This window comes from Apium graveolens, chromosome 3 (genome assembly GCF_009905375.1).
Source record: "Apium graveolens cultivar Ventura chromosome 3, ASM990537v1, whole genome shotgun sequence".
In the NCBI taxonomy this organism is placed as follows: Eukaryota; Viridiplantae; Streptophyta; class Magnoliopsida; order Apiales; family Apiaceae; genus Apium; species Apium graveolens.
Genome location: NC_133649.1, coordinates 26,760,193 through 26,778,348, shown reverse-complemented (window position 1 = coordinate 26,778,348; position 18,156 = coordinate 26,760,193).

Below are 18,156 nucleotides of genomic sequence, written 5' to 3'. Positions count from 1 at the left end.
TGATCCAATCGTACGGATGTTAGGAAATATTAATGTTTGTCATATAAAAAAATTATTAACAAATTTGACATTCATCTTGCGTGTCAGGATTAAAAAAATGTAGTAAAAGTACCACTCCCGACAACGAGACTCGTTCCCAATTTACAACATTAATTTTTAAAATGATTTTTTCGATTATCCTACCGTACGAATTTTAGGATATATCAATTTTTGTCATATGAAAAAATTATTAATAAATTTGAAATTCATCTTGCATGTCAGGATTAGAAAAACCTAGTAAAAGTTCCACTCCCTACAACGAGACTCGTTCCTAATTTACAAGATTAATTTTTAAAATGTTTTTTTCGATGATCCAACTGTACGGATGTTAAGATATATTAATTTTAGTCATATGACAATTTATTAGAAAAATTGAAATTAATCTTGCATGTCAGGATTAGAAAAATCTAGTAAAAATACCACTCCCGACAACGAGACTCGTTCCTCATTTACAAGATTAATTTTTTATATGATTTAATCGATGATCGAACCGTACGAATATTAAGATATATCAATTTTAGTCATATGAAAAAAATATTAACAAATTTGAAATTCATCTTGCATGTGAGGATTAGAAAAACATAGTAAACGAGACTCGTTCCTGATTTACAAGATTAATTTTTAAAATAATTTTTTCGATGATTCAACCGTACGGATGATAAGATATATCAATTTTAGTCATATGAAAAAATTATTAAAAAATTTTAAATTCATCTTGCATGTCAGGATTAGAAAAATCTAGTAAAATTACCACTCCTAACAACAAGACTCTGTCCCGATTTACAAGATTAATTTTTAAAATGATTTTTTTGAAGATCCAACCGTGCAGATTTTAAGATATATCAATTTTAGACATGTGAAAAAATAATTAAAAAATTTGAAATTGATCTTGCATGTCAGGATTTTAAAAATATAGTAAAAGTACGACTCCCAACATGAGACTCGTTCCCGATTTACAAGATTAATTTTTCAAATGATTTTGTCGACGATCCAACCGTACGGATGTTAGGAAATATTAAAGTTTGTCTTATAAAAAAATTATTAACAAATTTGACATTCATCTTGCGTGTGAGGATTAGAAAAATCTAGTAAAAGTACAACTCCCGACAACGAGACTCGTTCCCAATTTACAACATTAATTTTTAAAATGATTTTTTCGATGATCCTACCGTACGAATGTTAGGATATATCAATTTTTGTCATATGAAAAAATTATTAATAAATTTGAAATTCATCTTGCATGTCAGGATTAGAAAAACCTAGTAAAAGTACCACTCCCAACAACAAGACTCATTCTCGATTTACAAGATTAATTTTTAAAATGATTTTTTCGAAGATCCAACCATACGGATTTTAAGATATATCAATTTTAGACATGTGAAAAAAATATTAAAAAAATTAAAATTCATCTTGCATGTCAGGATTAGAAAATCAAGTAAAAGTTCCACTCCCGACAACGAGACTCGTTCCCGATTAACAAAATTAATTTTTAAATGATTTTGTCGATGATCCAACCGCACGGATGTTAGGAAATATCAATTTTAGTCATATAAAAAAATTATTAACAAATTTGAAATTCATCTTGCATGTCAGGATTAGAAAAATCTAGTAAAAGTACATATCCCGACAATGAGGCTTGTTCCCGATTTACAACATTAATTTTTAAAATGATTTTTTCGATGATCCAACCGTTCAGATGTTAGGATATTTTAATTTTATTTATATTAAAAAATTATTAACAAATTTAATATTCATCTTGCATGTGATTATTAGAAAAATCTAGTAAAACTACCACTTCCGACGAGACTCGTTCCCGATTTACAAGATTAATTTTTTATATGATTTATTCGATGATCGAACCGTACGAATATTAAGATATATCAATTTTAGTCATATGAAAAAAATATTAACAAATTTGAAATTCATCTCGCATGTGAGGATTAGAAAAACATAGTAAACGAGACTCGTTCCTGATTTACAAGATTAATTTTTAAAATAATTTTTTCGATGATTCAACAGTACGGATGTTAAGATATATCAATTTTAGTCATATGAAAAATTTATTAAAAAATTTTAAATTCATCTTGCATGTCAGGATTAAAAAAATCTAGTAAAAGTACCACTCCCGACAACAAGACTCTTTCCCGATTTACAAGATTAATTTTTAAAATGATTTTTTTGAAAATCCAACCGTGCGGATTTTAAGATATATCAATTTTAGACATGTTAAAAAATTATTAAAAAATTTGAAATTGATCTTGCATGTCAGGATTTGAAAAATATAGTAAAAGTATCACTCCCAACAATGAGACTCGTTCCCGATTTACAAGATTAATTTTTCAAATAATTTTGTCGATGATCCAACCGTACGGATGTTAGGAAATATTAATGTTTGTCATATAAAAAAATTATTAACAAATTTGACATTCATCTTGCGTGTCAGGATTAGAAAAATCTAGTAAAAGTACCACTCCCGACAACGAGACTCGTTCCCAATTTACAACATTAATTTTTAAAATGATTTTGTCGATTATCCTACCGTACGAATTTTAGGATATATCAATTTTTGTCATATAAAAAAATTATTAATAAATTTGAAATTCATCTTGCATGTCAGGATTAGAAAAACCTAGTAAAAGTTCCACTCTCTACAACGAGACTCGTTCCTAATTTACAAGATTAATTTTTAAAATGTTTTTTTCAATGATCCAACTGTACGGATGTTAAGATATATTAATTTTAGTCATTTGACAATTTATTAGAAAAATTGAAATTAATCTTGCATGTCAGGATTAGAAAAATCTAGTAAAAATACCACTCCCGACAACGAGACTCGTTCCTCATTTACAAGATTAATTTTTTATATGATTTAATCGATGATCAAACCGTACGAATATTAAGATTTATCAATTTTAGTCATATGAAAAAAATATTAACAAATTTGAAATTCATCTTGCATGTGAGGATTAGAAAAACATAGTAAACGAGACTCGTTCCTGATTTACAAGATTAATTTTTAAAATAATTTTTTCGATGATTCAACCGTACGGATGATAAGATATATCAATTTTAGTCATATGAAAAAATTATTAAAAAATTTTAAATTCATCTTGCATGTCAGGATTAGAAAAATCTAGTAAAAGTACCACTCCTAACAACAAGACTCTGTCCCGATTTACAAGATTAATTTTTAAAATGATTTTTTTGAAGATCCAACCGTGCAGATTTTAAGATATATCAATTTTAGACATGTGAAAAAATAATTAAAAAATTTGAAATTGATCTTGCATGTCAGGATTTTAAAAATATAGTAAAAGTACGACTCCCAACATGAGACTCGTTCCCGATTTACAAGATTAATTTTTCAAATGATTTTGTCGACGATCCAACCGTACGGATGTTAGGAAATATTAAAGTTTGTCATATAAAAAAATTATTAACAAATTTGACATTCATCGTGCGTGTGAGGATTAGAAAAATCTAGTAAAAGTATAACTCCCGACAACGAGACTCGTTCCTAATTTACAACATTAATTTTTAAAATGATTTTTTCGATGATCCTACCGTACGAATGTTAGGATATATCAATTTTTGTCATATGAAAAAATTATTAATAAATTTGAAATTCATCTTGCATGTCAGGATTAGAAAAACCTAGTAAAAGTACCACTCCCAACAACAAGACTTATTCTCGATTTACAAGATTAATTTTTAAAATGATTTTTTCGAAGATCCAACCATACGGATTTTAAGATATATCAATTTTAGACATGTGAAAAAAATATTAAAAAAATTAAAATTCATCTTGCATGTCAGGATTAGAAAATCAAGTAAAAGTTCCACTCCCGACAACGAGACTCGTTCCCGATTTACAAAATTAATTTTTAAATGATTTTGTCGATGATCCAACCGCACGGATGTTAGTAAATATCAATTTTAGTCATATAAAAAAATTATTAACAAATTTGAAATTCATCTTGCATGTCAGGATTAGAAAAATCTAGTAAAAGTACATATCCCGACAACGAGGCTTGTTCCCGATTTACAACATTAATTTTTAAAATGATTTTTTCGATGATCCAACCGTTCGGATGTTAGGATATTTTAATTTTATTTATATTAAAAAATTATTAACAAATTTAAAATTCATCTTGCATGTGAGTATTAGAAAAATCTAGTAAAACTACCACTTCCGACGAGACTCGTTCCCGATTTACAAGATTAATTTTTTATATGATTTATTCGATGATCGAACCGTACGAATATTAAGATATATCAATTTTAGTCATATGAAAAATATATTAACAAATTTGAAATTCATCTCGCATGTGAGGATTAGAAAAACATAGTAAACGAGACTCGTTCCTGAGTTACAAGATTAATTTTTAAAATGATTTTTTCGATGATTCAACCGTACAGATGTCAGGATTAAAAAAATCTAGTAAAAGTACCACTCCCGACAACAAGACTCTGTCCCGATTTACAAGATTAATTTTTAAAATGATTTTTTTGAAGATCCAATCGTGCGGATTTTAAGATATATCAATTTTTGACATGTGAAAAAATTATTAAAAAATTTGAAATTGATCTTGCATGACAAGATTTGAAAAATATAGTAAAAGTACCACTCCCAACAATGAGACTCGTTCCCGATTTACAAGATTAAATTTTCAAATAATTTTATCGACGATTCAACCGTACGGATGTTAGGAAATATTAATGTTTGTCATATAAAAAAATTATTAACAAATTTGACATTCATCTTGCGTGTCAGGATTAGAAAAATCTAGTAAAAGTAACACTCCCGACAACGAGACTCGTTCCCAATTTACAACATAAATTTTTAAAACGATTTTTTCGATTATCCTACCGTACTAATGTTAGGATATATCAATTTTTGTCATATGAAAAAATTATTAATAAATTTGAAATTCATCTTGCATGTCAGGATTAGAAAAACCTAGTAAAAGTTCCACTCCCGACAACGAGACTCGTTCCTAATTTACAAGATTAATTTTTAAAATGTTTTTTCGATGATCCAACGGTACGGATGTTAAGATATATCAATTCTAGTCGTATGAAAATTTATTAAAAAAATTGAAATTCATCTTGCATGTCAGGATTAGAAAAATCTAGTAAAAGTACCACTCCCGACAACGAGACTCGTTCCTGATTTACAAGATTAATTTTTAAAATGATTTTTTTGAAGATCCAACCGTGGAGATTTTATGATATATCAATTTTAGACATGTAAAAAAATAATTAAAAAATTTGAAATTGATCTTGCATGTCAGGATTTGAAAAATATAATAAAAGTACCACTCCCAACATGAGACTCATTCCCGATTTACAAGATTAATTTTTCAAATGAATTTGTCGACGATCCAACCGTACGGATGTTAGGAAATATTAATGTTTGTCATATAAAAAAATTATTAACAAATTTGACATTCATCTTGTGTGTCAGGATTAGAAAAATCTAGTAAAAGTACAACTCCCGACAACGAGACTCGTTCCCAATTTACAACATTAATTTTTAAAATGATTTTTTCGATGATCCTACCGTACGAATGTTAGGATATATCAATTTTTGTCATATGAAAAAATTATTAATAAATTTGAAATTCATCTTGCATGTTAGGATTAGAAAAACCTAGTAAAAGTACCACTCCCAACAACAAGACTCATTCTCGATTTACAAGATTAATTTTTAAAATGATTTTTTTCGAAGATCCAACCATACGGATTTTAAGATATATCAATTTTAGACATGTGAAAAAAATATTAAAAAATTTAAAATTCATCTTGCATGTCAGGATTAGAAAATCAAGTAAAAGTACCACTCCCGACAACGAGACTCGTTCCCGATTTACAAAATTAATTTTTAAATGATTTTGTCGATGATCCAACCGCACGGATGTTAGGAAATATCAATTTTAGTCATATAAAAAATTTATTAACAAATTTGAAATTCATCTTGCATGTCAGGATTAGAAAAATCTAGTAAAAGTACATATCCCGACAACGAGGCTTGTTCCCGATTTACAACATTAATTTTTAAAATGATTTTTTCGATGATCCAACCGTACGGATGTTAGGATATTTTAATTTTATTTATATTAAAAAATTATTAACAAATTTAAAATTCATCTTGCATGTGAGTATTAGAAAAATCTAGTACGACTACCACTTCCGACGAGACTCGTTCCCGATTTACAAGATTAATTTTTTATATGATTTATTCGATGATCGAACCGTACGAATATTAATATATATCAATTTTAGTCATATGAAAAAAATATTAACAAATTTGAAATTCATCTCGCATGTGAGGATTAGAAAAATATAGTAAACGAGACTCGTTCTTGAGTTACAAGATTAATTTTTAAAATTATTTTTTCGATGATTCAACCGTACAGATGTTAAGATATATCAATTTTATTCATATGAAAAAATTATTAAAAAATTTTAAATTCATCTTGCATGTCAGGATTAAGGAATCTAGTAAAAGTACAACTCCCGACAACAAGACTCTGTCCCGATTTACAAGATTAATTTTTAAAATGATTTTTTTGAAGATCCAACCGTGCGGATTTTAAGATATATCAATTTTAGACATGTGAAAAAATTATTAAAAAATTTGAAATTGATCTTGCATGTCAGGATTTGAAAAATATAGTAAAAGTACCACTCCCAACAATGAGACTCGTTCCCGATTTACAAGATTAATTTTTCAAATAATTTTGTCGAGAATCCAACCGTACAGATGTTAGGAAATATTAATGTTTGTCATATAAAAAAATTATTAACAAATTTGACATTCATCGTGCATGTCAGGATTAGAAAAATCTAGTAAAAGTACCACTCCCGACAACGAGACTAGTTCCCAATTTACAACATTAATTTTTAAAACGATTTTTTCGATTATCCTACCGTACTAATGTTAGGATATATCTATTTTTGTCATATAAAAAAAATTATTAATAAATTTGAAATTCATCTTGCATGTCAGGATTAGAAAAACCTAGTAAAAGTTCCACTCCCGACAACGAGACTCGTTCCTAATTACAAGATTAATTTTTAAAATGTTTTTTCGATGATTCAACTGTACAGATGCTAAGATATATCAATTTTAGTCATATGAAAATTTATTAAAAAAATTGAAATTCATCTTGCATGTAAAGGATTAGAAAAATCTAGTAAAAGTACCACTCCCGACAACGAGACTCGTTCCTGATTTACAAGATTAATTTTTTATATGATTTATTCGATGATCGAACCGTACGAATATTAAGATATATCAATTTTAGTCATATGAAAAAAATATTAACAAATTTGAAATTTATCTTGCATGTGAGGATTAGAAAAACATAGTAAACGAGACTCGTTCCTGATTTACAAGATTAATTTTTAAAATGATTTTTTCGATGATTCAACAGTACGGATGTTAAGATATATCAATTTTAGTTATATGAAAAAATTATTAAAAAATTTTAAATTCATCTTGAATGCCAGGATTAGAAAAATCTAGTAAAAGTACCACTCCCAATAATGAGACTCGTTCCCGATTTACAAGATTAATTTTTCAAATGATTTTGTCGATGATCCAACCGTACGGATGTTAGGAAATATTAATGTTTGTCATATAAAAAAATTATTAACAAATTTGGCATTCATCTTGCATGTCAGGATTAGAAAAATCTAGTAAAAGTACAACTCCCGACAACGAGACTCGTTCCCAATTTACAACATTAATTTTTAAAATGATTTATTCGATGATCCTACCGTACGAATGTTAGGATATATCAATTTTTGTCATATGAAAAAATTATTAATAAATTTGAAATTCATCTTGCATGTCAGGATTAGAAAAACCTAGTAAAAGTACCACTCCCAACAACAAGACTCATTCTCAATTTATAAGATTAATTTTTAAAATTATTTTTTTGAAGATCCAACCATACGGATTTTAAGATATATCAATTTTAGACATGTGAAAAAAATATTAAAAAATTGAAATTCATCTTGCATATCAGGATTAGAAAATCAAGTAAAAGTACCACTCCCGACAACGAGACTCGTTCCCGATTTACAAAATTAATTTTTAAATGATTATGTCGATGATCCAACCGCACGGATGTTAGGAAATATCAATTTTAGTCATATAAAAAAATTATTAACAAATTTGAAATTCATCTTGCATGTCAGGATTAGAAAAATCTAGTAAAAGTACATATCCCGACAACGAGGCTTGTTCCCGATTTACAACATTAATTTTTAAAATGATTTTTTCGATGATCCAACCGTACGGATGTTAGGATATTTTAATTTTATTTATATTAAAAAATTATTAACAAATTTAAAATTCATCTTGCATGTGAGTATTAGAAAAATCTAGTAAGACTACCACTTCCGACGAGACTCGTTCCCGATTTACAAGATTAATTTTTTATATGATTTATTCGATGATCGAACCGTACGAATATTAATATATATCAATTTTAGTCATATGAAAAAAATATTAACAAATTTGAAATTCATCTCGCATGTGAGGATTAGAAAAACATAGTAAACGAGACTCGTTCTTGAGTTACAAGATTAATTTTTAAAATTATTTTTTCGATGATTCAACCGTACAGATGTTAAGATATATCAATTTTATTCATATGAAAAAATTATTAAAAAATTTTAAATTCATCTTGCATGTCAGGATTAAGGAATCTAGTAAAAGTACCACTCCCGACAACAAGACTCTGTCCCGATTTACAAGATTAATTTTTAAAATGATTTTTTTGAAGATCCAACCGTGCGGATTTTAAGATATATCAATTTTAGACATGTGAAAAAATTATTAAAAAAATTGAAATTGATCTTGCATGTCAGGATTTGAAAAATATAGTAAAAGTACCACTCCCAACAATGAGACTCGTTCCCGATTTACAAGATTAATTTTTCAAATATTTTTGTCGAGAATCCAACCGTACAGATGTTAGGAAATATTAATGTTTGTCATATAAAAAAATTATTAACAAATTTGACATTCATCGTGCATGTCAGGATTAGAAAAATCTAGTAAAAGTACCACTCCTGACAACGAGACTAGTTCCCAATTTACAACATTAATTTTTAAAACGATTTTTTCGATTATCCTACCGTACTAATGTTAGGATATATCTATTTTTGTCATATAAAAAAAATTATTAATAAATTTGAAATTCATCTTGCATGTCAGGATTAGAAAAACCTAGTAAAAGTTCCACTCCCGACAACGAGACTCGTTCCTAATTACAAGATTAATTTTTAAAATGTTTTTTCGATGATTCAACTATACAGATGCTAAGATATATCAATTTTAGTCATATGAAAATTTATTAAAAAAATTGAAATTCATCTTGCATGTAAAGGATTAGAAAAATCTACTAAAAGTACCACTCCCGACAACGAGACTCGTTCCTGATTTACAAGATTAATTTTTTATATGATTTATTCGATGATCGAACCGTACGAATATTAAGATATATCAATTTTAGTCATATGAAAAAAATATTAACAAATTTGAAATTTATCTTGCATGTGAGGATTAGAAAAATATAGTAAACGAGACTCGTTCCTGATTTACAAGATTAATTTTTAAAATGATTTTTTCGATGATTCAACCGTACGGATGTTAAGATATATCAATTTTAGTCATATGAAAAAATTATTAAAAAATTTTAAATTCATCTTGAATGCCAGGATTAGAAAAATCTAGTAAAAGTACCACTCCCAACAATGAGACTCGTTCCCGATTTACAAGATTAATTTTTCAAATGATTTTGTCGATGATCCAACCGTACGGATGTTAGGAAATATTAATGTTTATCATATAAAAAAATTATTAACAAATTTGGCATTCATCTTGCGTGTCAGGATTAGAAAAATCTAGTAAAAGTACAACTCCTGACAACGAGACTCGTTCCCAATTTACAACATTAATTTTTAAAATGATTTATTCGATGATCCTACCGTACGAATGTTAGGATATATCAATTTTTGTTATATGAAAAAATTATTAATAAATTTGAAATTCATCTTGCATGTCAGGATTAGAAAAACCTAGTAAAAGTACCACTCCCAACAACAAGACTCATTCTCAATTTATAAGATTAATTTTTAAAATTATTTTTTTGAAGATCCAACCATACGGATTTTAAGATATATCAATTTTAGACATGTGAAAAAAATATTAAAAAATTGAAATTCATCTTGCATATCAGGATTAGAAAATCAAGTAAAAGTACCACTCCCGACAACGAGACTCGTTCCCGATTTACAAAATTAATTTTTAAATGATTATGTCGATGATCCAACCGCACGGATGTTAGGAAATATCAATTTTAGTCATATAAAAAAATTATTAACAAATTTGAAATTCATCTTGCATGTCAGGATTAGAAAAATCTAGTAAAATTATATATCCCGACAACGAGGCTTGTTCCCGATTTACAACATTAATTTTTAAAATGATTTTTTCGATGATCCAACCGTACGGATGTTAGGATATTTTAATTTTATTTATATTAAAAAATTATTAACAAATTAAAAATTCATCTTGCATGTGAGTATTAGAAAAATCTAGTAAAACTACACTTCCGACGAGACTCGTTCCCGATTTACAAGATTAATTTTTTATATGATTTATTCGATGATTGAACCGTACGAATATTAAGATATATCAGTTTTAGTCATATGAAAAAAATATTAACAAATTTGAAATTCATCTCGCATGTAAGGATTAGAAAAACATAGTAAACGAGACTCGTTCCTGATTTACAAGATTAATTTTTAAAATGATTTTTTCGATGATTCAACCGTACGGATGTTAAGATATATCAATTTTAGTCATATGAAAAAATTATTAAAAAATTTTAAATTCATCTTGCATGTCAGGATTAAAAAAATGTAGTAAAAGTACCACTCCCAACAACAAGACTCTGTCCCGATTTACAAGATTAATTTTTAAAATGATTTTTTTTGAAGATCCAACCGTGCGGATTTTAAGATATATCAATTTTAGACATGTGAAAAAATTATTAAAAAATTTGAAATTGATCTTGCATGTCAGGATTTGAAAAATATAGTAAAAGTACCACTCCCAACAATGAGACTCATTCCCGATTTACAAGATTAATTTTTCAAATGATTTTGTCGACGATCCAACCGTACGGATGTTAGGAAATATTAATGTTTGTCATATAAAAAAATTATTAACAAATTTGACATTCATCTTGCGTGTCAGGATTAGAAAAATCTAGTAAAAGTACAACTCCGACAACGAGACTCGTTCCCAATTTACAACATTAATTTTTAAAACGATTTATTCGATGATCCTACCGTACGAATGTTAGGATATATCAATTTTTGTCATATGAAAAAATTATTAATAAATTTGAAATTCATCTTGCATGTCAGGATTAGAAAAACCTAGTAAAAGTACCACTCCCAACAACAAGACTCATTCTCAATTTATAAGATTAATTTTTAAAATTATTTTTTTGAAGATCCAACCATACGGATTTTAAGATATATCAATTTTAGACATGTGAAAAAAATATTAAAAAAATTGAAATTCATCTTGCATATCAGGATTAGAAAATCAAGTAAAAGTACCACTCCTGACAACGAGACTCGTTCCCGATATACAAAATTAATTTTTAAATGATTATGTCGATGATCCAACCGCACGGATGTTAGGAAATATAAATTTTAGTCATATAAAAAAATTATTAACAAATTTGAAATTCATCTTGCATGTCAGGATTAGAAAAATCTAGTAAAAGTATATATCCCGACAACGAGGCTTGTTCCCGATTTACAACATTAATTTTTAAAATGATTTTTTCGATGATCCAACCGTACGGATGTTAGGATATTTTAATTTTATTTATATTAAAAAATTATTAACAAATTAAAAATTCATCTTGCATGTGAGTATTAGAAAAATCTAGTAAAACTACACTTCCGACGAGACTCGTTCCCGATTTACAAGATTAATTTTTTATATGATTTATTCGATGATTGAACCGTACGAATATTAAGATATATCAGTTTTAGTCATATGAAAAAAATATTAACAAATTTGAAATTCATCTCGCATGTAAGGATTAGAAAAACATAGTAAACGAGACTCGTTCCTGATTTACAAGATTAATTTTTAAAATGATTTTTTCGATGATTCAACCGTACGGATGTTAAGATATATCAATTTTGGTCATATGAAAAAATTATTAAAAAATTTTAAATTCATCTTGCATGTCAGGATTAAAAAAATGTAGTAAAAGTACCACTCCCAACAACAAGACTCTGTCCCGATTTACAAGATTAATTTTTAAAATGATTTTTTTTTAAGATCCAACCGTGCGGATTTTAAGATATATCAATTTTAGACATGTGAAAAAATTATTAAAAAATTTGAAATTGATCTTGCATGTCAGGATTTGAAAAATATAGTAAAAGTACCACTCCCAACAATGAGACTCATTCCCGATTTACAAGATTAATTTTTCAAATGATTTTGTCGACGATCCAACCGTACGGATGTTAGAAAATATTAATGTTTGTCATATAAAAAAATTATTAACAAATTTTACATTCATCTTGCGTGTCAGGATTAGAAAAATCTAGTAAAAGTATAACTCCGACAACGAGACTCGTTCCCAATTTACAACATTAATTTTTAAAACGATTTATTCGATGATCCTACCGTACGAATGTTAGGATATATCAATTTTTGTCATATGAAAAAATTATTAATAAATTTGAAATTCATCTTGCATGTCAGGATTAGAAAAACCTAGTAAAAGTACCACTCCCAACAACAAGACTCATTCTCAATTTATAAGATTAATTTTTAAAATTATTTTTTTGAAGATCCAACCATACGGATTTTAAGATATATCAATTTTAGACATGTGAAAAAAATATTAAAAAAATTGAAATTCATCTTGCATATCAGGATTAGAAAATCAGGTAAAAGTACCACTCCTGACAACGAGACTCGTTCCCGATTTACAAAATTAATTTTTAAATGATTATGTCGATGATCCAACCGCACGGATGTTAGGAAATATAAATTTTAGTCATATAAAAAAATTATTAACAAATTTGAAATTCATCTTGCATGTCAGGATTAGAAAAATCTAGTAAAAGTATATATCCCGACAACGAGGCTTGTTCCCGATTTACAACATTAATTTTTAAAATGATTTTTTCGATGATCCAACCGTACGGATGTTAGGATATTTTAATTTTATTTATATTAAAAAATTATTAACAAATTAAAAATTCATCTTGCATGTGAGTATTAGAAAAATCTAGTAAAACTACACTTCCGACGAGACTCGTTCCCGATTTACAAGATTAATTTTTTATATGATTTATTCGATGATTGAACCGTACGAATATTAAGATATATCAGTTTTAGTCATATGAAAAAAATATTAACAAATTTGAAATTCATCTCGCATGTAAGGATTAGAAAAACATAGTAAACGAGACTCGTTCCTGATTTACAAGATTAATTTTTAAAATGATTTTTTCGATGATTCAACCGTACGGATGTTAAGATATATCAATTTTAGTCATATGAAAAAATTATTAAAAAATTTTAAATTCTTCTTGCATGTCAGGATTAAAAAAATGTAGTAAAAGTACCACTCCCAACAACAAGACTCTGTCCCGATTTACAAGATTAATTTTTAAAATGATTTTTTTTGAAGATCCAACCGTGCGGATTTTAAGATATATCAATTTTAGACATGTGAAAAAATTATTAAAAAATTTGAAATTGATCTTGCATGTCAGGATTTGAAAAATATAGTAAAAGTACCACTCCCAACAATGAGACTCATTCCCGATTTACAAGATTAATTTTTCAAATGATTTTGTCGACGATCCAACCGTACGGATGTTAGGAAATATTAATGTTTGTCATATAAAAAAATTATTAACAAATTTGACATTCATCTTGCGTGTCAGGATTAGAAAAATCTAGTAAAAGTACAACTCCGACAACGAGACTCGTTCCCAATTTACAACATTAATTTTTAAAACGATTTATTCGATGATCCTACCGTACGAATGTTAGGATATATCAATTTTTGTCATATGAAAAAATTATTAATAAATTTGAAATTCATCTTGCATGTCAGGATTAGAAAAACCTAGTAAAAGTACCACTCCCAACAAGACTCATTCTCGATTTACAAGATTAATTTTTAAAATGATTTTTTCGAAGATCCAACCATACGGATTTTAAGATATATCAATTTTAGACATGTGAAAAAAATATTAAAAAAATTGAAATTCATCTTGCATGTCAGGATTAGAAAATCAAGTAAAAGTACCACTCCCGACAACGAGACTCGTTCCCGATTTACAAAATTAATTTTTAAATGATTATGTTGATGATCCAACCGCCCGGATGTTATGAAATATCAATTTTAGTCATATAAAATAATTATTAACAAATTTGAAATTCATCTTGCATGTCAGGATTAGAAAAATCTAGTAAAAATACATATCCCGACAACGAGGCTTGTTCCCGATTTACAACATTAATTTTTAAAATGATTTTTTCGATGATCCAACCGTACGGATGTTAGGATATTTTAATTTTATTTATATTAAAAAATTATTAATAAATTTAAAATTCATCTTGCATGTGAGTATTAGAAAAATCTAGTAAAACTACCACTTCCGACGAGACTCGTTCGCGATTTACCAGATTAATTTTTTATATAATTTATGCGATGATCGAACCGTACGAATTTTAAGATATATCAATTTTAGTCATATGAAAAATATATTAACAAATTTGAAATTCATCTCGCATGTGAGGATTAGAAAAACATAGTAAACGAGACTCGTTCCTGAGTTACAAGATTAATTTTTAAAATGATTTTTTCGATGATTCAACCGTACGGATGTTAAGATATATCAATTTTAGTCATATGAAAAAATTATTAAAAAATTTTAAATTCATCTTGCATGTCAGGATTAGAAAAATCTAGTAAAAGTACCACTCCCGACAACAAGACTCTGTCCCGATTTACAAGATTAATTTTTAAAATGATTTTTTTGAAGATCCAACCGTGCGGATTTTAAGATATATCAATTTTAGACATGTGAAAAAATTATTAAAAAATTTGAAATTGATCTTGCATGTCAGGATTTGAAAAATATAGTAAAAGTACCAATCCCAACAATGAGACTCGTTCCCGATTTACGAGATTAATTTTTCAAATAATTTTGCCGACAATCCAACCGTACGGATGTTAGGAAATATTAATGTTTGTCATATAAAAAAATTATTAACAAATTTGACATTCATCTTGCATGTCAGGATTAGAAAAATCTAGTAAAAGTACCACTCCCGACAACGAGACTAGTTCCCAATTTACAACATTAATTTTTAAAACGATTTTTTCGATTATCCTACCGTACTAATGTTAGGATATATCAATTTTTGTCATATGAAAAAATTATTAATAAATTTGAAATTCATCTTGCATGTCAGGATTAGAAAAACCTAGTAAAAGTTCCACTCCCGACAACGAGACTCGTTCCTAATTACAAGATTAATTTTTAAAATGTTTTTTCGATGATTCAACTGTACAGATGTTAAGATATATCAATTTCAGTCATATGAAAATTTATTAAAAAAATTGAAATTCATCTTGCATGTCAAGATTAGAAAAATCTAGTAAAAGTACCACTCCCGACAATGAGACTCGTTCCTGATTTACAAGATTAATTTTTTATATGATTTATTCAATGATCGAACCGTACAAATATTAAGATATATCAATTTTAGTCATATGAAAAAAATATTAACAAATTTGAAATTTATCTTGCATGTGAGGATTAGAAAAACATAGTAAACGAGACTCGCTCCTTATTTACAAGATTAATTTTTTAAATGATTTTTTCGATGATTCAACTGTACGGATGTTAAGATATATCAATTTTAGTCATATGAAAAAATTATTAAAAAATTTTAAATTCATCTTGAATGTCAGGATTAGGAAAATCTAGTAAAAGTACCACTCCCAACAATGAGACTCGTTCCCGATTTACAACATTAATTTTTCAAATGATTTTGTCGACAATCCAACCGTACGGATGTTAGGAAATATTAATGTTTGTCATATAAAAAAATTATTAACAAATTTGGCATTCATCTTGCGTGTCAGGATTAGAAAAATCTAGTAAAAGTACAACTCCCGACAACGAGACTCGTTCCCAATTTACAACATTAATTTTTAAAATGTTATATTCGATGATCCTACCGTACGAATGTTAGGATATATCAATTTTTGTCATATGAAAAAATTATTAATAAATTTGAAATTCATCTTGCATGTCAGGATTAGAAAAACCTAGTAAAAGTACCACTCCCAACAACAAGAGTCATTCTCGATTTATAAGATTAATTTTTAAAATGATTTTTTCGAAGATCCAACCATACGGATTTTAAGTTATATCAATTTTAGACATGTGAAAAAAATATTAAAAAAATTAAAATTCATCTTGCATATCAGGATTAGAAAATCAAGTAAAAGTACCACTCCCGACAATGAGACTCGTTCCCGATTTACAAAATTAATTTTTAAATGATTATATCGATGATCCAACCGCAAGGATGTTAGGAAATATCAATTTTAGTCATATAAAAAAATTATTAAAAAATTTGAAATTCATCTTACATGTCAGGATTAGAAAAATCTAGTAAAAGTATATATCCCGACAACGAGGCTTGTTCCCGATTTACAACATTAATTTTTAAAATGATTTTTTCGATGATCCAACCGTACGGATGTTAGGATATTTTAATTTTATTTATATTAAAAAATTATTAACAAATTAAAAATTTATCTTGCATGTGAGTATTAGAAAAATCTAGTAAAACTACACTTCCGACGAGACTCGTTCCCGATTTACAAGATTAATTTTTTATATGATTTATTCGATGATTGAACCGTACGAATATTAAGATATATCAGTTTTAGTCATATGAAAAAAATATTAACAAATTTGAAATTCATCTCGCATGTAAGGATTAGAAAAACATAGTAAACGAGACTCGTTCCTGATTTACAAGATTAATTTTTAAAATGATTTTTTCGATGATTCAACCGTACGGATGTTAAGATATATCAATTTTAGTCATATGAAAAAATTATTAAAAAATTTTAAATTCATCTTGCATGTCAGGATTAAAAAAATGTAGTAGAAGTACCACTCCCAACAACAAGACTCTGTCCCGATTTACAAGATTAATTTTTAAAATGATTTTTTTGAAGATCCAACCGTGCGGATTTTAAGATATATCAATTTTAGACATGTGAAAAAATTATTAAAAAATTTGAAATTGATCTTGCATGTCAGGATTTGAAAAATATAGTAAAAGTACCGCTCCCAACAATGAGACTCGTTCCCGATTTACAAGATTAATTTTTCAAATGATTTTGTCAACGATCCAACCGTACGGATGTTAGGAAATATTAATGTTTGTCATATAAAAAAATTATTAACAAATTTGGCATTCATCTTGCGTGTCAGGATTAGAAAAATCTAGTAAAAGTACAACTCCGACAACGAAACTCGTTCCCAATTTACAACATTAATTTTTAAAACGATTTATTCGATGATCCTACCGTACGAATGTTAGGATATATCAATTTTTGTCATATGAAAAAATTATTAATAAATTTGAAATTCATCTTGCATGTCAGGATTAGAAAAACCTAGTAAAAGTACCACTCCCAACAACAAGACTCATTCTCGATTTACAAGATTAATTTTTAAAATAATTTTTTCGAAGATCCAACCATACGGATTTTAAGATATATCAATTTTAGACATGTGAAAAAAATATTAAAAAAATTAAAATTCATCTTGCATGTCAGGATTAGAAAATCAAGTAAAAGTATCACTCCCGACAACGAGACTCGTTCCCGATTTACAAAATTAATTTTTAAATGATTATGTCGATGATCCAACCGCACGGATGTTAGGAAATATCAATTTTAGTCATATAAAATAATTATTAACAAATTTGAAATTCATCTTGCATGT